This window comes from Cibotium barometz, chromosome 7 (genome assembly GCF_041138505.1).
Source record: "Cibotium barometz isolate CiBa-2024 chromosome 7, ASM4113850v1, whole genome shotgun sequence".
Classification (NCBI taxonomy): Eukaryota; Viridiplantae; Streptophyta; class Polypodiopsida; order Cyatheales; family Cibotiaceae; genus Cibotium; species Cibotium barometz.
In genome coordinates this window covers 22,013,523-22,036,276 of record NC_141052.1, presented here as the reverse complement: position 1 = coordinate 22,036,276, position 22,754 = coordinate 22,013,523, and the positions used below count along the sequence as shown (strand labels likewise).

The following is a 22,754-nucleotide window of genomic DNA, read 5'->3' as shown; positions in this document are numbered from 1 at the left end:
ATGCATATATTTATGCATAGAAATCTATTTATGATAAAAATAACACTTTTATAATCAAAATAAAAATTTCAATATGCTCCCTTCTATGCATAGAATTTAATTCTAAAGAAAGTAACACTTTTTTAATAAAATATTTTTAGTATGCTTTTTTCTATACCTAGGATGAAAAATAACACTTTAAGAATACATATACGATGGGAATTACTCTTTTTGAATAATAAAAGGTAAAACTTATTTTACATAATTTTTAAAAAATTTTGCCACAACCTCCTTTGTATGGCTGACCATTTTTCAATTTTTAACTCTCTAAAATCAACTAGAATTTCACCAAGATTATTTAAATCATTCTAATGTAAACATTTTTTACTTATTTAAGAAAAACATTATGTGAAGAGCTTGGTTCTATCCATAAATCATTCATCTAGGATAAAGAAGGGTTGGCACAGTTTTTGGCTCTGGGGAGAAGTAGAGTAACAGTGCAAAAACACTATTAAGCTTCAACAAAGGGGAAGGCTTTTATTTATAGGAAAAAGTGAGCCTCTAACCAAGCAAACTGATTCTAGAATTTTCCAGATCAGTTTGGTCAATTTTTGACCATTTTTAGGTCAGTTTAGCTCACTTTTTGGATCTAGTTGAAATAGGAGAGAGGAGAGATAAAAATATCTCATTATTTGGGAGTTTAAAACTCTTCCACACATGTGAAATAGGTGCCTCCTTCATGGGGGAAATTCCCCCATACTAAGGTGTCAAAAATGCATCATTTCTTCTAAATATCTCTCTTTTTTGACTATTAACCTTGTCCTTAGTCAACTCTTCATCTTATGTGAGTATTTACTCATTTTTGGGGGATTTTCCTTTTATTCTTTCATTTATCTCCTCCCTACATTAGGATGAATCTTATTGGTCCATAGGAACCTTAATTTAAATTTTAAAAAATCTTGGACCCTTAGGATAAGGCCTCTTGAAAAGATTATACTTGATTTCTAATGCACCTTCTCAAAATCTTTTTGAACTTCTGTTTCAGGAAAAATTATTTTAATAAGATGAGATATTTTTTCATCCAAAAAATATTTAATAACTGAATCACCTCTCTCTAGAAGATTTTCTCTCTCTAGGCCAAAAAACAGGTATAAACAAGATCTTTTATATTTTTGAAGAGGGATTTGACTACAAAGGAAGATACTGGACATCCTGAGAGGCTGGGGAGGAATCTTACAATCTAGGACACACTACTAGAACACACAAGGATTGTGAGATGCGGAGTCTCGCCCAGCAGAGCAACAACGGGATGGCCATAGGTTGCGGTTGGAGGGTGTGTGCTGCTACAACGCAAAGTTGCTGCTACATTTAGTTCTCTCGTTACCCTCGCAGAAAATGTAGGCATGCTCCTTTTTTTTAATGATATGTTACTTTCCTTTCTCATTCTTTGACGGCACATGTCTATTTTTTTGGCTTTTTGTAAAATCCATGATTATCAAAATACTCCGATGTGGATTAGGGCTGTTCCAGGGTAGAGACCATTGAGCATATTATTGTCAACATTCATAGCATGCCGCCTAATATCCCTGTTGCGTTTGTGCCCCCTCCACCACGACCGCGACCAAGACCACCGCCACGGCAGTACCCCCGAGACAGGTTTGTTCGAGCTTCTAGAATTTGATGAATCTGAAGACGTCAATTTGGAAGCTTTAACCTCGCAACGACAAGAAGCTTTAGTTCCAGACAAGAAGAGCAACCACCCCAAGAGCGTCCTGAAGAGCAACCACCCCAAGAGCAACCAACCCAATAGCGTCTCAAAGAACAAGCACCCCCTCAACGACAAGCCTCACCGCCCCTAGAAAAAGAATCACCCCCCCACACACAATAGCACGCTTCGTAGGAAAAAGTGAGAACATGCTATCAATGTTTTAAACATCCAATAAGAAAATGTAGAATATTTGTATTAGTTTCTATTGCTCTCAGAAATACAAAATGTTGTCATGATTGATGTAACTATATGCTATCAAAAATACATGTGTCTCCATTTATCTCTATGTGATGGTCGTTTGCACCACGAAAACTTGCTTCCTTGTAATGTCTTTACATTGAATGGTCCTTTTTTTCTCCTTGGTACCTATTTCCAAAAATCAAAGTAATGTATATAAGGAATAATGATTATGGCAGCGTAGTTTTGGAATGAATACTTTTTCGAGGTTAGATTGAATAACATACCTTATGGCCATTGCACTTGAACACATAATCATCAAGCCGCACTTGTAGGTCATCCTCATTTGCCAAGTCTGTTCTCACTTGACGTAGTGAGATTTTTGACCTTATATTGAGTACAGTCAAGAGCTCATGTTCAAACCATACCTCTAATAACATCAATGGATTCTCAATGTCATCCTCCAAGTCCTGATCAATTGCTACAAGTTTTCCATTGACATAATGCTATCTCATATAATGAAAGGCCAAAATAAAATTCTGGGAGCCAATCATATATTTACAGACAATAGATTTCCTATGGATTTTGTAGATAACCCCATTTAATTCTTTCACATCCCAATTTTGACCTAAGAAATCCTAAAATTTCTACAGAAAAACATTGACAATGTTTTTTTTAATTCCTCGTTTATAAAAGAAGTCAACAAAAACATGCAATGGCATAAAGACAACGATTTTCACCTGCTGATGAGACGATTTGCTACATTTGGTCTTATACACCTTTGCACGTCTTGGTATATCTTTAATCTAAAGCACTCACTTGTTTCTGCTATTGGTAATGGGCCATTCTGGACTATCGAATGAAGGCAGTGGTAGTGCTTTCAAAGATCCATAAACCTGTAACACTATGAGGTGCCGTGTAAAATTCATTATAAAAGAAAACTCCTCTCTCTGCCCGCCAAAGACCTACTAGGATGTTTCTTTGTATAGCTGCTCACCAATAGATGCATGAAAAACATCGAAGATTCCCACAATACTATCTATAGGCTGCCATAGTCAACCAAGTTTGAAGGATATATATCTATACAGACGAATACAAGAGAAGCATAAGTATAGAAATGAAACACATTATATAAACATAATGTAAAAACATTTACTTACATTTTGGTCTATGGAGTGGGATTCCATCCAGGCAAACGTTGCAGACGCAGTTTTAAGTGCATGTAGGCATGTTGTAATAAGGACTTCCTTAATGCTCCTACCTGTGTTTTAGAGAGTTTCAAGTCTTGAACTCTGCCTTTGTAAGTGTCGATGAACTCATTCTTTGTTTTTTTTCGCTTCCTAGTCTGCAACAACATAATCCAACTACCAATAGAGATTGTGGTAGGAATCCACCTTTGATTATCTATATCAAAACTATTGTATATTATAATAGCTCTAGTAGAGGAGCAGGGACGCCTAGGACATCTGGTTTCCATGGAAGCAAATAGAAAATAAAAGCAGATGTAAGAAGATGGAAGAAGATGAGATGGCAGAAGAGAACCTCCAAAACGTGCGAAATTTTTAGAGGAAAATCCATTCATTAAATGACATAGGAACTTCGAAGAGAACATTTCAAATTTTTAGAGGAAAAAAGCACTTTTATTAAATGAGCTTAACGAGGAAAATTTTTAGATTGAAGACCATTCATTAAATGAGCTGAGACAACACTCTATTTTTTATATATATTAAAGAAATGACATTATAAAGTGTGGTCAAAATGCATTTTGTATTTCTTTAATAACAATATATTCATATAAAGAATATATGAAAAACATCTAATTATCAAAAGTTCCATTACGGTGGCTCTCTTCCTATTGGTCGAAAGCCTTTCTCTCTCTAGAGAAAAAAGGCCCAAAGTTGAATCCAAAATTTGCCTAATGATTTTTTATGTATGTGTTAATTTAAAGGTTTTTCCTGATAGATTTAATGGTGGTTTCATTATGTCCCAGGAATTTCTTAGCTGATGCATCTTGTGTGGGAGATACTATGCATGTTTTCAAAGACTGCATGAGAACAAAGAGATAACATCAATCATCCGTGATCCAAATTACAAGAGAGTTATTGAGGTGGTTTCAAAGAACATTATGCAAGGCCTCAAGAGGCTTATTAGTGCAAGGGATGTACAAGATGCATGTGATGAAGCCAGCATCAGTCTCGTAAGGATTATGAGAGGGAATTTATGGAGTCATCCAAAAGGAGCTCTTCGTACCCGAGAGGGATTCGAGAGGGAACTTTCTTCCTCCTTTCCTACAAAAAGTATCATTAGAAAAGAAGGCAAGCAATGCAGATGTTAAATCAATCCTTGGTGAGTATATTCATGGTAGAAGGAACAATGGTTTTAGATCCTAAGTCCAAGGATAGGCTTGAAGTATAGTACAACACATACAACAACCTCTTTGTGGACCTAAAGAACCTTCAACGACATATGATCCGATTCTATAAGGTTTCACAACATCAAGGTTAGGTTTGAGCATTTATCGTTTAACTTGCAAATTTACCTTATTATTAATGACATGAATTACATGTGTTGTTTGGCTTGGTTTATGTGATATGTAGAATCGGAGAGGGAGTCCTATCGCTTATACTGGAGTTGGATGAGGCTCAACTAGTAAAAGGGAAAAGATCGGAGCGAATGGGAGTCACATATATGAATGAAGTAATGGCATATGCAAAAGGACAAGGATAAAATCCTTTCTTTCAGTGTGTTCAATCATCTGAGAAGGATAATTAGTGGCTTTTGGAACCTTTGAGGTTCCAAAAAAGGAGAACACTAAGGTGTTGAATTGGATGCTTCAACAATGACCTCAAATTCTAAAAGTCATCAAACAATAGATGAATGGGGAGGAGGAGGAGCTTGAAGTGGATGGTGTGGGTTCCTTTCGTGTGGATTGGCATCTAGGTGGTGATTTGAAGACCATAAAATGCATGTGTAATTGTGACAATAGTGCACAATGCCTCCATCCGTGTCCATTGTGCATGAAGCGGTCAATTCTCAAGCCAAGGAGGATGAGCTCCGATGGGTGGAGGGGATCTTGGCTTCCAATCTAGATGCAACACCCAATAGGGACACAAATGATCCAAATTGGGCACCTATTATTCCTTTCCCAATGAAAAGTATACACTTTTGCACATTGCATGTGCCATGATGAGGATTTTTGATAGGTTGCTTAAGCTTCACCATTGACTATGCATTCACTATATGCAGCCAGCCTCATGCCACTCAGCCCAAGCAATAAAGCAAGTGGAGGAGCTCCTCAACTCTCTCTGCGCGACGAGTGCATGGCGGGAATGTAAAGATTGTGAAAGGTCTTAAGAAGTCTGGGGCACATCATATTGTTGCTCAAACAAGTGTCAATGAGTGGTACAAATCTCATCCCGAGAGCTCCTTTTGCACGTCTAGTCAAAGAGGTACTATACGATTTAGGGGGCCGAGACAAGAGGATGCAAAGCCTTGCCTTGGCTGGAATCCAAGAAGCAGCGGAGACATTTTTGGTCACCATGTTTGAAGATTCTAACCTGTGTGCAATCCATGCAAAGCGGGTCACAATCATGTGTAAAGATATGAAGCTGGCCTTGACTGCATGTGTATCTAAATTTAAATGTATTTGATTTGTATATTTCATTTACAAGGGTGATTTGTGTATTTCACTTGTTAGTATGTATAGTTTGAAGGCTTAAAGAAGTAAAAAAAAATCCCCAACCTGAATAGGCGACTTTTGCCCAGACAGGAAGCCTGTCTGGGCAAAAGTTGCCCTGTTCAGGTTGGGGGTCTTTCTGCCTTTGTAAACCTTCCTCTCAACCATACGGTGATGTGGATAAAGTACTCAATTTTATTCAACACAAGAGGGGTTTCGAGCTTGACTTTGGATTTGAGAAATATAGACCTCATTTTCTGGAGTTGCGGCATCCGAGAAAGCACTATTTGAAGATATAGGCAAAACTCGGGCTTCCAATGCATGCCTTTAGACCCGCATCTTATAGTCGTGAGAGGCTATAAAATTACTAGTAGTAGTCGTCGCAATCGGAGCGGCGTCACCAGTGGGGGCTACTACTACTGCTACCGGTGGTCGTGGTGCTATTGCCAACGGGGAGTGAGGTGGTGATACTGCTAACAAAACAAAAACCATCTAAGAAAAGTCACAAGTGAATTTAAAGTTCAAAAAAAAATAAAAAATTGAAACTTCTAATAAAAACGTTCTATACCATAATTCATTTCCAGCATAAAATTTAATCTCTCTCCTTCTTGAATAACAGGTCTTGAGTTCAAGTCTCGTCGGATAGATCTATGAGGTCTCTTGGGATAGTTTCCTACGACGTTAAAAGTTTCTCTCTCTCTCTCTCTCTCTCTCTCTCTCTCTCACACACACACACGCACACATACACTCTCTCTCTCTCTCTCTCTCTCTCTCTCTCTCTCTGACACACACACACACACACACACACACACACACACACACACGAAGCATGCTACCCTTCACGATGATTTGCGAGTGCTAGCCTTTGGGACACTCGCGTGAAGGGCCCATCATGGTTTCCCCCATTACAAGCGAAATACCCACGGTGGCTTCCTCTCCTCTGACAAGCAAGATCCCCGCAAACAAACGGAGATTTATGATGACCAACAAGCGACTCTCAAGCCTTGAGATGGACATGAAGGAATGGATGAGAATGATGGAGACGGCTTTCCTCCGACAAAAGGCACAATGGAAGGAGGAGAACAAGAAGCTCCACGAGAGGATCTCTCTCCTCGAAGAGGAGAAGAAGAGCCTCCACGAGAGGATCTCCCTTCTCGAGGCAACTAGAGGAGAAGGAGAGATAGTGGAGGCGGACAAAGAAGCAATCAAAGAGGAGATAACCAAGACACTTACGGAGTGTCTTGAGAAACAAATGGATGCCAAGAAAGACGGATGGGTTGAGGTAGTGAAGAAGAACATCAAGCAAGAGGTCAAAGCGGACACACAAAAAGAGGGAGCCTCCATAGTCCACACCACCTTAGAAGAAGAGAAGATGAGGCAACCAAGGTGCCTCAACATCAGAGTTTCCAGCATCAAAGAGACCACACACTGCCTCGAACAAGATGGTAAGACACTTTGCTTGAAACTCGGATATAAGAAGGATGAGCCACTCCCTTTCTCCAAAGCATGGAGGGCCCTAATCCTACAGTTCCCCAACAATGAGCAAAGGATTATCTTTATGAAGAAAAAGGTCCTACTACAAGGTCTACAGGAGGAGCCCATCATCTACCTTGATGATGATCTCACGAAGATGCAGATTGATCACCGGAGATCATGTATGCCGCGGGTCCTCAAGGCCCACAAGGAGGGGAAGAGAGCTATGTACCACGATGGCCGAGTCATCATAGATGGCAAGGTCATCGAATAGGGACATGCAGCCTATGGGACACAGAAACTAGCTCATGAGCTACACATTGCAGTATGGCACTGCAATGGATCTCTTTGGACACAGCCAGGGAGATTGGAGCATGTGATGGAGAGACACGACATCATCCTACTCATAGAGACACACCGAGTCCTGAGAGAGGGCTCCTTCGAGTAGAGGGTTACTAGTGGGCCTCAGTTTACGGACGGACCACCCAAGGATCCGGAGGTGTTGCGGTGCTATATAGACGAGAGCTAGAGGGGCGTCTGCTGAGGGCTCAGAGTAGTGGGAGAGGATCCAGAGGCACGCTACATATGGATCAGTCTACAGTTATCTCGTACCCAGACCATATACATAGCCCTCTGCTACTTCTCACCCTTTGGATCATCCTATGCACGGACAGAGGGAGATGAGGGGCCTAATAGTCATGCTGGCTCACCTTATTCTTGTCTATTAGATTAGATCATACAGTACTCTACTATGGGTGAGGTCTTCCTTATGGGGGACACCAATGCACACACACACACGAGATAGTGCCAGAGGTTTAATTACCATGATACAGAGTTCCTCCACATAGTAGACCCAGAGGTTTGATTACCATGATACAGAGTTCCTCCACATAGTAGACCCAAAGGATGATGGCTCAGCGTGCACCTCAGAGAACCTCAGACCAAACAGAGGGCATTATGGGGATGATCTACTGGAGGTTGGAGCACGTCACCATCTCATTATCTATAACGGGATGACACAGTGGCCGGGCTCCAGAGGACTCACTTGCTTCCCACATAGAGGCCATGCCCGATCGGGTGGGACAGTAGTTGACTATGTCATGGGGTCCATGGAGGCAGCCGCACTTGTTACATCTTTCTCAGTACCGCCCATTGGGGCTGATCACACTCTCCTGTCTCTATCGATAGCAGCCTCACCAGTGAGACCCAGACCCGCGAAAGATCCACCACACAGTATCATACATTTCTCCCATGACACAGCAGACATCTATGAGGACAGGGTACTACAGAGACTACATGACAGCAGCGTATTGGAGTCCGTTGACTTACAGGCTCCTCTTAGACATATCACCACAGAGATATCATACATTTCTCCCATGACATAGCAGGCATCTATGAGGAGAGGGTACTACAGAGACTACATGACAGCAGTGTATTGGAGTCCGTTGACTTACAGGCTCCTCTTAGACATATCACCACAGAGATAGCCTCTATATTACAGTCAGTATAGCAAAGGATAGTTTCCCACACTCCTCTGGGAGGGAGCACTGCGAAGATGGGACTAATGCCCCATTATAGATGGTATGATGAGGAGTGCAGAGCATTATAGAGCAACCTCCGCACACAGCGAGCTCTGGGAGTCATTACAGAGAGAGTAGCACACAGAGAGATGCACCGCCTTACCCGCAGGAAGCGGAGAGCCTTTGAGGAGTCTAAGCAACTAGAGATATACCACCGCTTCATGCGTAGAGACTGCCGATTCCCTTGGAGACGGTTGAGAGAGCCTAGGACACCTACCCCTATTGAGGACCCCGCTACATGGCATGCATATGCAGAGAGCCTCTATCATATACCGCATTAGCCACCCATACCACAGCCCCACGAGCCTTGCCCAATTCTCGCCACATGTTTCACGGGGAGGATGGTAGCACAGGCTATCAGCCGCCTAAAGCACGACAGAGCTGTAGATCACACAGGATTACAGAGTGAGCATCTCATATATGCAGCGGCGGACACTTTAGCAAGAGTTTTAGCTCACCTGTTTAACAGGGCACTCTCAGAGGGTCTCCCAAGCGAGTGGACTATGCACACCATTTTACCGATTCACAAAGCTAGAGACATGCTCGATCCGAGCAACTACAGGACTATCATGATCGGCCATGTCATGACTTTATGGATCAGTGCTTGTTGAGGCAGAGTTGAGTCAGTATACAGGGAGGGGCTACGAGCACCAGGCCAGGCAGGTTTCAGACGATCCTTCTCCACCATCGATCATATTTTCACATTGAGATGCATGATCGACCAGTCGCAAGCACGAGGGAGGAGGCTATACTTGCTTGCACGTACATCCTCCTTGCCTTTTTACCTACAGCTGACTTGGGGTCGACTTTCCTTACCTGCTTAAAGGCTCTTCTCTTCTTATTGATTGCGCGTTGTGCCTTGTTATCTAGTCTAGTATGTCCTGCAAACTCACCGTAGGTCCTTTTCCAAAGGCCCCGGCGGCCTCCCCCCGCTATGGCCTTGATGTTGGAATCAAAGCCTTGGATCAATTGTTGGGTTAGTGTTTCTGGGTAGCAGATTGCTCCTCTTCTTCTGAGTATTTGGAAGAAGCTACTTTTATGAAGTACAGCTTGCGGCTTTCATTGGGCGGGCAGAGTTGTGGTGGCAAACCAGGTTCTCTTGGCCACTATGTGGTATATTACCTCTCCTGTTGGATCTTTTCTAGTTGTGTATTAGCCAGACACTGTGGCGGCCTGTAATGCCAGGAGATCCGATCGCTTCTCATAGAGAAGAAAAGGGGGGTGCGGGCTCACCGTGCTAAGTCTCCCGCTGGCCTGTTGACCGGGTGGGACCTGCTCTGCTGCACTCCACTAACTTGCTGAGTGTTGTTAGAGTTACATCTCGTGCTGCTTTCACGACACTTGTATGGCTAGTGGTTCCCGGGCTGGCCACCCACCATGTTGTATTTTTGGTCTCATGTCAATTCTGTCCCCGCCAGACCAAATTTGGGGTCCAGGCGCCCATAGTCTGTACTCTCACAATCCATGGGGTTGTGTGGGTGTTTAGCCTTGGGCACATATATATAGGCTGCCAAGGCTCCCCACATCTGCATATTGTGTAATTGTAGTCTTTGGGCACGCGCCCCTCTCCTGAGCATTGGCGTTTTTCCTCTCTCTCTCTCTCTCTCTCTCTCTCTCTCACATGGTATCAACAATCGCCAGAGTTGGGGGCTCCTCTACACAAGCGATTGGCCTACAGAAGACGAGCGTTGGCGTTTTCCATCGGTGGCGTATGAGCACGCTGAATTCTGCGTTACAACAGCATTTTCAGCCCCTCGTAGTTGCATTTACGGGTGGACACACAGCGGCTGGATATTTGTCTCCTTGTGCGCTAGTTCACTCCATTGCTTGTCTGGACACCATTCAGTGGTTGTCTTTGCGGTTATCTTGGACTACTGTAGCTTTGGACGCATGGTACCCTCGTCATCGACTTGATCTACATCGAGATTCCTTGGCAGCTTCCAGAACTTTCGCATGGTACCCTCGTCTCATCGACTTGATCTACATCAAGATTCCTTGGCAACTTTCGCAAGGAGTTACACAGAGATATGGCCGTCCAAGCGGCATATGGATTCACAGTCTTTTCTGAGACGACCAAGCTTGATAGCTCAAACTACAGCGTTTGGAAGACTAAAGTGAAGACTCTCATCACCTATAATGGACTATGGGACTGGCTTACGGGGACCCTGCTCAGGCCGTTATACCCGCAGTCACTTCTGGGTTACACAAGCTGATGTTGACAGATGGACCGACACCGATCGTCGGGTGTACACATTTATCTTATTGAACCTGTCAGACACCGTGTTACAGGAAGTTCGTGCGGAAGAGCATGCTCACAGCTTCTGGCAGTGCATTGAGGACAAATCCGTGGCCCGAGTTCTTCGGCTTGAGCGAGAGCTCTACCTCTTGCAGATGTGCTAGCCCGCTTCTAGGGGCAAGCACAGTTTTATGTCACTGCCTGGGACGGAGGATGCAACAGGGGTGCGCCACTTGGTCGTTCGCATTGTGGCCACCCAAGGCCCTGGTTATGTATGTATACATGAGGATACCCTTTCAGAGGGGGAGGCAATCTCTTTGGGCAACAGTCATCACTGGCGTCTCTTTGGGTAACAGTCATCACTGGCATCTTGTTTGAGGTGCTTGCAGAGTCCAGGGTGGGCGGAGTCGGTTCCCTCTCTCATCAAAATTTTGATCAACTCCTTGTACAAGTTGCTCTTTGACTTTTGTAGGAACACCAAAATTGCGTGTGTGTGTGAGAGAGAGAGAGAGAGAGAGAGAGAGAAGGAGTGAGTACCTACTAGTTGCCTGTATTGGGAGCAAAGAGGTCTACGCTCTGAGACACCCCCCACAGCTTGCATTGACGTTTTGACATCCTCACTAGTTGACTCTTCCTTCAAGCTAGTACTGGCAAGGCCAAATATGCCAGATGCCACGTCCTCGTGAAAAGCACAAAAGGTTTTTATGAGCTTCCTATCTAGAATATTGTCTCTTGGAGTGCATTGATTGGAAGATCTCGATGTAATTACCAATTTGTGCTCCTTGGACGCCTATAACATTGCCCAAGACATTGACATGGGTGAGAGAAGGTGAAAAGAAGCTTTATGTCGTTTTCAATAGAAACAAAGTGAAAGCCTTTCTTCCTTAAGCGATCACTTATGCGTGCTCCAAAGTTATGTGGCTACATTGCACAAGATGCTCTAAGTCACATGGGTGATAAAATTAACAATGAGATTGATGAAACGCTGTTATAAAACTATGTCTTGCTTGGTTGCTTGCGTGGAAGGAACACACACACACAGCTTTAATTTTAGTGCTTGATGACTATAAAGCAGCTGCTCCAAACTTTTTATTTGTGTCCACAAAGGAGTTTGAAAGTATTTGAACAAACACCGTCAATGATGGGCTAGGCCACTCATAAGCACTAAAAATAGGAGAGAGAATAGGAGAGCTTCAGAACTCGCCATCAGCCATGTCAGGGGTGTTGAATGTGTGACGGACATACAAGAACAAGGAGGACTTGCTACCTTGTCAAGCTCAATACTGTCAAAAGGAGCAAAGTGCATCCCACCATAGCTGATGTGTGCCATCTACTAGTTGTTGCAAGTATTTGCACTCCACCGCCTAGCCACAATAACCATGGTGCCTTGCTTATTGGCTATCCCTCCAGTATCACCCCATACGTTTGATTGGCCAAAGCATGACTATTCATGAAATTCCTATAACTGCTGGGAGATCCACCAGCTTTGTGGATCGATACAATATTGTGCATCGTCATTTGGTTGCCAACTCCTCACAAACCGATTTGGTTGGCCAACTCCTTACAAACCGATTCTCAGATGCCAGAGGACAACTCACAAATTGATCAGCAGTATAGCTGGCAATTTTTGTCGCTAACACAAATGGCACTCTGGGTGCTCAAAAGCAAGACGGCTCCTAGCGACATGTTCTGATTGAACAAGATGGAAAAGAGCAGATGAATTTGAAAGAAACAAGTGTGCCTAAGGAGCTGAAGAACAATCATAAAGGTCATTGACGTCGAGGCGAGGTAAACAAGCATGAACCAAAGGCGAAGCCATATATATATATATATATAGAGAGAGAGAGAGAGAGAGAGAGAGAGAGATTATAAATATATCCATGCCTTGCATGACTGCATGATGAGCAGGCTGCTGTTGTTTTGCCACCACTCCCTCATTCACCACCACATGAAGAGGTGGATGAGCAGCTATATGGAGGCTGTAAGTGTGTGTATGCATGTGAGTTGCATTGAGAGCACTCATAAAAGTGATTTGGGAGGTGCCCTCCTATTGCATCCATTAAAAATGGGCCTACTGGCGACTAATAGTGTCAACATGAGACAGTTTTGACCTTAAGTGCACTTCAGGAGACTTTAGCTTATATGCTGAGCGAGCAAGTTTACGCTCATCAGGGCAGGTAGGCTTCAGGAGAGCTTTCTCATTTTATGCTTTATGCTGATAATATTGTATTAGCGTCTGAGTCTCCACCAGGAGGTCTACAGCAGCATCTACATGCACTTGATGATTTCTGCACACAGAGGGGTCTTACTGTGAGCCTTGGGAAAACCAAGGTTATGGTCTTTCATACATTGAGACAGAGCAGGAGTCAGCTGACATTCACTCTCGCAGGACGCCAGGTGGAGGTGGTGACATCATACGTGTACCTAGGGGTTACCTTCTCTGCATCAGCCACGCGCTTCACCATGGGTTCAGCAGCCAGAGCTAGATTGACACGGGGATATGTAGCATTGGCTATGCTAGAGAGACAGTGCCACCAGGCGCATTTTCAGGAGCCCCGAACAAAGGGGTGGCTATTTGATACATTAGTCACACTGGCACTGATGTATGGAGCAGCGGTATGGGCGCCAGGCCTTGCTACCCATTGGTGGACACAAATAGAGAGACCACAGGCCCTCATGATGGCACGCATGATACACAGCAAACCGTCGGTACCTCATGACATTATCCGAGCAGAGTTGGTGCGCCTCCTATGATGGTAGAGGCCATATTCCAGACTATATGCCTGCTAGACAGATTCAGAAAGATGCCACAGGACAGATTGTCATACAGAGCTTTTGAGGCATCTAGACAACTGGCTGAGGCAGGAGACAGAGGATCATGGTACGCACAGGTCACACATTGGTTCTCACAGCATGGCCTAGACATGGATCATCTACCACCATTCCAGTATGATAGGGATGCACCACATATCCATCTCTCTCATAGTGAGAGGAACAGAGTATTGAGACAGGACCTATGGCAGCTCTATACACGAGAGACATGGATATCGCCTATAGCCTCTTCCACCGAAGATGCTATACTACAGAGATCACTTCATGAGTATCACTGATGTGATGGATTTATAGAGAGGCCTAGATACATGGAGGGATTTTTACCACATGGCTCCCGAGTAGCTATTGGTTAGCTTAGAGTCTCATCACATCGACGATTGGAGATAGAGACTGGCAGAGCAGCACGGATCCCCCGAGAGGAGATTTCGCAGAGAGGAGGTGGAGAGTGAGGAGCATTATGTATGCAGATGCAGAGCATATACAGCCATCAGAGAGAGATATCCCATTTTATTCAGAGAGCCACATCCCCTACGTCAGATCTTTGAGGCAGCAGACCAGCGCATACTGGGGAGATTCATTCTAGACATACAGCATCACAGAGAGATATCATTACAGGCTCACACAGCTCCAGAGGGGGGACGACAGACTTTTTCAGAGATCCACCCCACTCCCAGCCCATGCACAGCAAGGAATTACACTCTAGAGAGCAGAGACACTCAGAGCCCACAGGAGATAGAGGACACCTGGCTTTCGGACACCATGCCTATACCAGAGAGAAATGACAGAGATCAGAGCTCAGTTTCACAGAGAGGGTGCGGAGCGACTGGCTCGCTTCAGAGCAGACCCAGGCATGTTCTTCAGGGAGCTGTGGACACCCCCTTCATTGATGTATACCATTTTATACCCCCAGTATGGTACAGGATGGAGCTAGCTAGGCTGCATAATATCATGATTGTATACTCCATGCATATAGCTTTGCATTCTCCTAGTAGTAGAGCTCCATCCCCTCCCCCACTCATTGTACTCATTGGTGGATATAGATCGTGGGACAGCTCTTTCAGACCATTCTCCGGTCTCTTTGTGTTTACAGTTTTAGACGTCCTCTGCGTGCCGCAGGAGGGAGGGACGCATTCTCGGGGTCTATCAAATGCGCTTTGGTTCGCTCTCCTCCTTCTTGTAAAGAGGAAATTGAGAGGCAACCCCTCATTTGGAATACTTCTGTTATGGATCCGGAGCAAAGGCAATTAGGGGACAGGTAGCATATAGATTGGGCAGTTTGGGATTCTGGCCCCGCCTCTTCCATGCGTGTTTGGAGAGAGTCCCGTCTATTGGGGGGGCTGATTTGTTAGCGGCTCATTATGGCATTAGCAGAGGTGTGCGAGCTTGCATTACAGAGATTCAGAGTGCTATTCCTGATGATTGGAATAGTATTGTGACATGAGTTTCCTCTCTTCCTGAGCATTTGGGTTGATGGGCAGCCTTTGATGATATCGGGCTTCCGTGTGGTTGCCTGCTTATGGGAGGATGGTTTTCATAGTTGATGCTCAGTAGGACAGCTTACCGCATGTACGAATAAAGTTTGCACTGAGCTATGAGGACAGCTTCGAGATGCCCAATGTGGACGGGATTCCAATTCGTGTGGTGGGATCGATGGGTCGTACTAGATGTGTTGATCCGGGTTTCCCCCCTGAGAAGGCACATTTGTGGAGACTTTGGATTTGGGTGGGCAGGCAACTTTCACAGATATATTGGGATCCCGGTGAGTGGCGTTGGCCACATGCAGACATCAGTGGTGGGTCTGTATCTTTCTTTGAGTATTCCGTCAAAATTGAACGCATTCTTCAGGTTAGACACCAGCAGGAGATTCCGACACGCTTACGGATGTGGTTGCATGCAGGCCTTTCGCATGCATACTTACCATAGTTCTCGGCAGCTCTTTGGGATTTACGCATCAGCAGATGGATTCCATATTTTATGTGGTTGCTTGCCCGTGCCGGCCTTCCTGTGGGGACTTGGAGCACAGTTACTGGACACGATCCCACTTGTTCACGTTGCTCCCTTCGAGTGCCAGAGTCTCTTAGTCACTATTTCTGGCTTTGTCCTCCTTCTCAGGCGGTGTGGCAAGCACTCTCTGTTTTTGAGTCGATGTGGGTTACACACAGGGACTCTCACATGGGGCTCCATTTCCTGGTTGATGGTTAGCCCACGACCCCATGTTGCTTTTGAGTGCAGTGCTACGAATTCCATCTTACAGCTTACGAGTGCTGGATACCGGCGTGGTTCCTTCGACATGGTACACCCATCAGACTTACAGGGTACTATGCATGGCAGCGATCACAGATTCAGTACTATTGTCAGTATCACCTTGTGGGAGATATGGAAGGCACGTTGCCTTCATACTCTCAGTTCTCAGACCTTGGAGACACGGAGCAGGTTCTGACAAGGATCTGGCTGGACACTATCCACTCCTTGCGCAGTTGGTAGGAGAGCTCTGCTGGTTCCTCCACTGCGGCGCTAGAGCAGAGGTTGGCTTTCCGCCGTCTGTGGGGTGCTTCTACCTTCTTTTTCACCGGTGATCAGATTCACTGGCACTACAGGCCCCTGGAGTGGTTCCTACTCCATTCCTCCTACAAGCCTCCTTGATCTCCAGCTTTTTGTTTGTACTTCCTCCACTTTACCCAACCTTTATCACCCTGGTAGCAGGCATCTTTTGCACTACCTAAGGACTGTATGGTATTCAGTAATATAGACATTCTGCTTTCACCCAAAGAGAGAAAGAGAGAGAGAGAGAGAGAGATTTTATTAACGTCTTCCAAAAGACCGAACTCGGCCTATGAAACAAATCAGTGTACCTGTGTGGGGTATCCTCTGTCATCCCAACAAAATGAAAAAGTAGTGAACTAAAAAGCTGAATCTGGGTGTGCAATAATGAAAAAGTAGTGAACTAAAAAGCTGAATCTGGGTGTACAAATCAGAAGCCCATTGGCCTCTACATAAAACCGGTCTAATCTCTCCAAAAGCCTGCCTTGCTGACGATGAAAACCCCAAGAAAACTGTAGGGAATCTAGCCACAATCCAAAGGATGGTAAGTGCCAAGCATCACAGACAAATGAAACAAGAAGTCTTCCTTGGCATCAATCTCAAGAGGGGAAATAGAAGAGAGAGCCGGAGGGATATCTGCTCTTCTCCAATCCTCTCTTCCTTTGATATTGTTGAAATCTCCCCCAAGGATCCAAGTGTCCACAGTTGGCAATGCATCAACCAATTGAGACCAAAAAGGTCCTCTTGCTCTTGCATCTGTCGGTGCATATACACACATAATGCCGACCAAAGTCTGCTCAAACTGCAATGTAAGTCTGATGGGTGCACCATGTCGAAGGAACCACGCCGGTATCCAGCACTCGTAAGCTGTAAGATGGAATTCGTAGCACTGCACTCAAAAGCAACATGGGGTCCTGGGCTAAGCATCAACCAGGAAATGGAGCCCCATGTGAGAGTCCCCGTGTGTAACCCACATCGAAAGTTGCTTGCCCTCCCAAATCCAAAGTCTCCACAAATGTGCCTTCTCAGGGGGGAAACCCGGATCAACACATCTAGTACGACCCATCGATCCCACCACACGAATTGGAATCCAGTCCACATTGGGCATCTCGGAGCTGTCCTCCTAGCTCAGTGCAAACTTTATTTGTACATGCGTTAAGCTGTCCTACTGAGCATCAACTATGAAAACCATCCTCCCATAAGCAGCCAACCACACGGAAGCCCGGTATCATCAAAGGCTGCCCACCAACCCAAATGCTCAGGAAGAGAGGAAACTCCTGTCACAATACTATTCCAATCATCAGGAATAGCACTCTGAATCTCTGTAATGCGAGCTCGCACACCTCTGCTAATGCCATAATGAGCCGCCAACAAATCAGCCCCCAATAGACGGGACTCTGTCCAAACACGCATGGAAGAGGCAGGGCCAGAATCCCAAACTGCCCAATCTATATGCTACCTCTCTCCTAACTGCCTTTGCTCCGGATCCGTAACAGAAGTATTCCAAATGAGGGGTTGCCTCTCAATTTCCTCTTTACAAGGAGGAGAGCGAACCAAAGCGCGTTTGATAGACCCCAAATCCGTATAGCAAATGATCGCAAGAAGGGAGACAAGTGAGAGACAGCAAGCGGAGCATCCGTAAAGAGAAACCTGTATCCAGGTTTCCAATGGTGCTGGTCACGCATCCCCGAGGTCGGGAGAACTGCTGCTAAAGCTGAAGACAAAAGAAGCTTCCAAGGTTCATTGCCAGGAAAAAGACCCCTAACAATTAACTGTTTAAGCAATGCGCGGCTCTGCATCTCAGGATCTATAATCCCCAAACCACCCTCTGCTCTAGGCATAATAATTGTTGACCACTTCACTGTAGCCCGTGTATCGTGAGAGCCATCTCAATTCCCCCAGAGGAAATTCCAAACCAACCGTCTAAGCTGAGCCATCACGCCCGAATACATCATCCACCAAGAGGCTATGTACCAGGCTGAGGCCAGAATGACTTGGTTGACCACCATGGCTCATCCCGCCAAGGACAAATTTCGAGAGAAGACCAATGGTAAAGTTTCCAGCGCATGTTCTGCAAGACAGGAGAGAACTGTGCCTATGCGGAAACATCCAAACCCACGTGAAAACCCAAATATCGACAAGTCTCCTCAGGTCGTAACCGTCAGCCATGCCCCAACTGGGAATATCATCCGAACCAACCAGCAAGCCATGCGACTTATGCCAATTAACGCGCGCACTACTCGCTAAACAGAAAGTATCTAAGCAGTGTCTCAAGGCATCCAGCATGCCTGGCGCATACGCAACATAGAGCAAGGTATCATCAGCATACTCCTGATCCAAAAGATCTCCCGGAACAGAGATGGGAACACACCAAGGTGGCTGACACCAGGTCAGTGCAGCACACACCGAGGTGGCTGACACCAGGTCAGCTGCCAGCTGCAGAAGAGGGCGCGGGGTAGGGGTGCACCTGTGAGGGCGCGCTGCTGCTGCGTTGTCGACACTAGGCACGGCTGCGTGGCCTGAGCAGACGAGCGAGGGCAGGCGGAGCGAGGCGGCATGTGCAGAGGAGCTGGGGCTGTGCAAGGCGGTGGCGCAACAGCAACAAACCAGGCGATCAAATGTTATGGGGGATTTCACAGATGCTGATATGTTATCGTATGTTACACAACTCTACACACATAAAGGGGTACAGCCCATCAACTGTGATCTGTATGCGCAATCATTTAGTGTGGTGCTCACTCTAGAAACATTGGGAGCAGCCTTTAACAAGATGGCTAATGGAAAAGCATGTGATACCCTGCAGCTTAATGCGGAGATGTTGAAATGGACAACAAGGGAGACGAGACTGTCTTTGTTACAGGTGATACATCACGCATTTGCATATGGTTTCCCATAGGAATGGCAGGAGAATTGGATACAACCGTTGTATTAGGGAGGGGATCGCAATTTGCTCACAAACTACTGCACGATTATGGTCAGCTCAGCTATGGCAAAGTTATTTACCACTATCTTGGAAATGCAATTGAGGAAATGGGCTAAAAGCAATAACAAACGGGCTTATGAACAAGCAGGTTTTCGCCTTGGTCATAATACCATAGACCATTTGGTTACTTTACGTGTGCTTATGGATGAGAGTCGGCTTGAGGGAGCGACCCTCTATTGTTGTTTTGTGGATTTTAAGAAGGCATTTGACACTGTACCAAGGGCTGGTCTCTGTGGCAGCGAATGCAAGAATTGGGAGTCCCAGACGATCTATGCGTGGGAATTTACACGATATATCAACGGGTGGTATTGAGGTACTTCAAGTACTTGGGGATTGAGGTACGAGCAGATCATAGATGGCATACATGCGTGGAGCATCGATTAGCAGCAGGGAAAAGCAAGTACTGTACCAAGGGCTGGTCTCTGTGGCAGCGAATGCAAGAATTGGGAGTCCCAGACGATCTATGCGTGGGAATTTACACGATATATCAACGGGTGGCATTGAGGTACTTCAAGTACTTGGGGATTGAGGTACGAGCAGATCATAGATGGCATACATGCGTGGAGTGTCGATTAGCGGCAGGGAAAAGCAAGTACTATCATTTTATTAATGATTGCAGCCGTACAGACACTAACTGCTGGAAAGTACATTGCATGGTCTTTGATGCGTATGTACTACAGACGGTATTGTATGGAGTGGAAGTATGGGGGGGAGCATTCCCTTATCCGCATGGAACGACATTGAGAAGCTACAGAAAGCTTTGATTCGTAGACATTTAGCTAAACCTCCTATTCTGACTGAGGTTGATCAACTAGAACAATGGTCTGGGAATCATCATCAGACTCCTCTAGATCTCCAGGAAGTGGCGGTTCCTCGACAGTGGAGACTGGAACATGCTCATCAAAGACCACCGCGCGGCTGACAACAATCTCGTTCCTGTCTGGATCATACAATCTGTATCCCTTGGAAAGAGAATTATACCCCACAAATATAAGCTTGCGGGACTTGGAGTCAGGCTTCCCCCTCTGCTTCTTCGGAATATGTACATACGCATCACTCCCAAAAACACGGAAGTATGAGACATCAGGTTTCCTGCCAAAGTATGCCTCAAACGGAGTCATATTAGGTACTGAAGTTGTCGTCGGAGATCGGTTAAGGGTATGGACAGCCGTTGCCATAACCTCTCCCCAAAGTGGACAAGGAAGATCACGATGCTCCAGCATGGTCCTCGCCATCTCCACCACCACAGTCCTGTTCTTGCGTTTTACAACTCCATTCTCCGAAGGCGATCCTGTATTGGCCCTCTTGATGCCATGATCTGCACAAAATCTGAGAAATACGGTCGAGGAGAATTCACCTCTTTTGTGAGCCTGAGAGTCTTTACCTACAATCCAGACTCTTTCTCCACCATCACGTGCCAATCCTTGAACCGTGCAAAAGCTTGGTCTTTCTGTGAAAGAAAGTAGACCCACGTGAATCTGGTACAATCATCAACAAGCAGCATAAAATAGAGAGATCCTCCCAAAGATGGTGTCTGCTGAGGTCCACACAAGTCAGTGTGAATCAACTCCAATGGTTTCGAAGCCCGCCTGGTAGCCTGCTTCGGAAAGGATTCCCTGTGCTGCTTTCCATGTATGCAAGAACTGCAACGTCCTTGCCTACTACCAACATCTGGCAAGCCAACCACCATCTGGTCTCGGAAAGCTCGCCGCAGTGCGTCCACATTTAAGTGGCCAAAACAAAAGTGCCACAAATCTCCGACCTGAGAACCTATCAATGAGGAGAGTGCAGAGAGCTTGTAGATACCATTCTCCACACCGCCTTCCCAAACAACCTGGCCAGTCTCACGGTCTCATAGAGCAACTGAATGCTTCTCAAATTCCACCCGGAAGCCAGTCTTGCATACTTCATGCCACTGACAGAAGATGAAAACCCAGAGCAGGGACATCAAGAACACGGGAAGCATGCTTGCCCCCCTTGCCATTGGGAATAATCTCCATGCCGCCCTCACTGTGAATCGGAATAGTAGAATTGTCACCAATAAAGATGCGACCTGATTGCCATTTCAGATCCATAAAGAAGTCACGGGACGCAATCATGTGCCTGGAAGCAACACTGTCAAGAATCCATTCCCGGGTATCCTTCGCGGCGGTGAAGCCAACTGCCTCCTCGCTCGAAGACGATGAAGCATCGAAGTCCATCATCTCTAAGTGCACAAATGTAGGAGTCTTTGCTCTGCTGAGGCTGAGGGATCAGCACTCTTCCCAGTCCACTTAGGACACTTCCTCCAATAGTGGCCTTTCTCGCCATAATCATTGCAGGATCTTTCGGCCTTCAGCTTCTCTTGTTATGAGTCAGGCTTCTTCTCAGAAGACTTCTCCGGTGAAGCGTTCCCTTTGCCCTTGTTGTTATTGCGGCCTTTCGACCGTTGGCCAGTTAAGGCCTCTAAACCTCCGCTGTGAGGAGGGTTTGTGAAACGTTCCTCCTGGTCCAAGACCATGGGCACAAGCTCCTCCCAGGTAATGGTGCTAAGCCTGCCACTCGTAAAGAGGAGTAGAAAGCAGAATACTGAGCAGGCAAGTGGGACAGCAGAGTGATGGCCATGTCTTCAGATGATATCTCCTTCCCAGAGCCTGGAGGACTTCCTGCTGAAGAGCATGCAGCTTGTTAATGTGTTCCTGCATCGTCGAAAACTTTACAGGGTTCATAACCCGCATCTACACTTCCACTTCATGGGTGACACCCTGTTATAAAAAGAAGCCAAGTGCTGCCATATGCCTCTGGCCAACGTCATGTGCTTTACGTGATTGATCACTTGTGGTGTGCAATTGAGGAAAATAAATGACCGGACCCTTGCGTTGACATGATCCCACATATGTGCATGTGCCTCTCGGTCCTTCTTCATCGACAGTAACTCCCCTTCCTCTGCTTCCAGTCGTGGAACCCCGATAACGATGAAATCAGCAAGGTCATATGACTCCAGCACAGACTCCATCATAAGCTTCCAGATGCCATAACTGTTTGTGCTTTTGTCTTGGACTCTGTGTGATCTTTGAGGGCTGTCCTCTGTGGTCCACTCAGAGGGTAACTCCATCACACCTGACTCCCGAAGGGTGTCTAACAACCACCTGGGTACTCGAACAGATCGTGGAGCCTCCGGCCATTGCGGGGGCTCTACTCCAACTGCGGGCTCAACCTCCTGTTCTGACTGAGGTTGATCAACTAGAACAATGGTTTGGGAATCATCATCAGACTCCTCTGGATCTCCAAGAAGTGGTGGCTCCTTGACAGTGGAGACTGGAACATGCTTATCAAAGACCACATCCCGGCTAACAACAATCTCGTTTCTATCTAGATCATACAATCTGTATCCCTTGGAAAGAGAATTATACCCCACAAATACAAGCTTGCGGGACTTGGAGTCAAGCTTCCCCCTCTGCTTCTTCGGAATATGTACATACGCATCACTCCCAAAAGCACGGAAGTGTGAGACATCAGGTTTCCTGCCA

The 22,754-nt window shown here is 45.7% G+C and overlaps 1 pseudogene; it reads left to right on the top strand.

Moving 5' to 3' along the window:
- The first annotated feature begins 10,237 nt into the window (after nt 1-10,237).
- On the top strand, nt 10,238-12,095 carry LOC147636784 (uncharacterized; annotated as a pseudogene).
- Nucleotides 12,096-22,754: the final 10,659 nt, after the last annotated feature.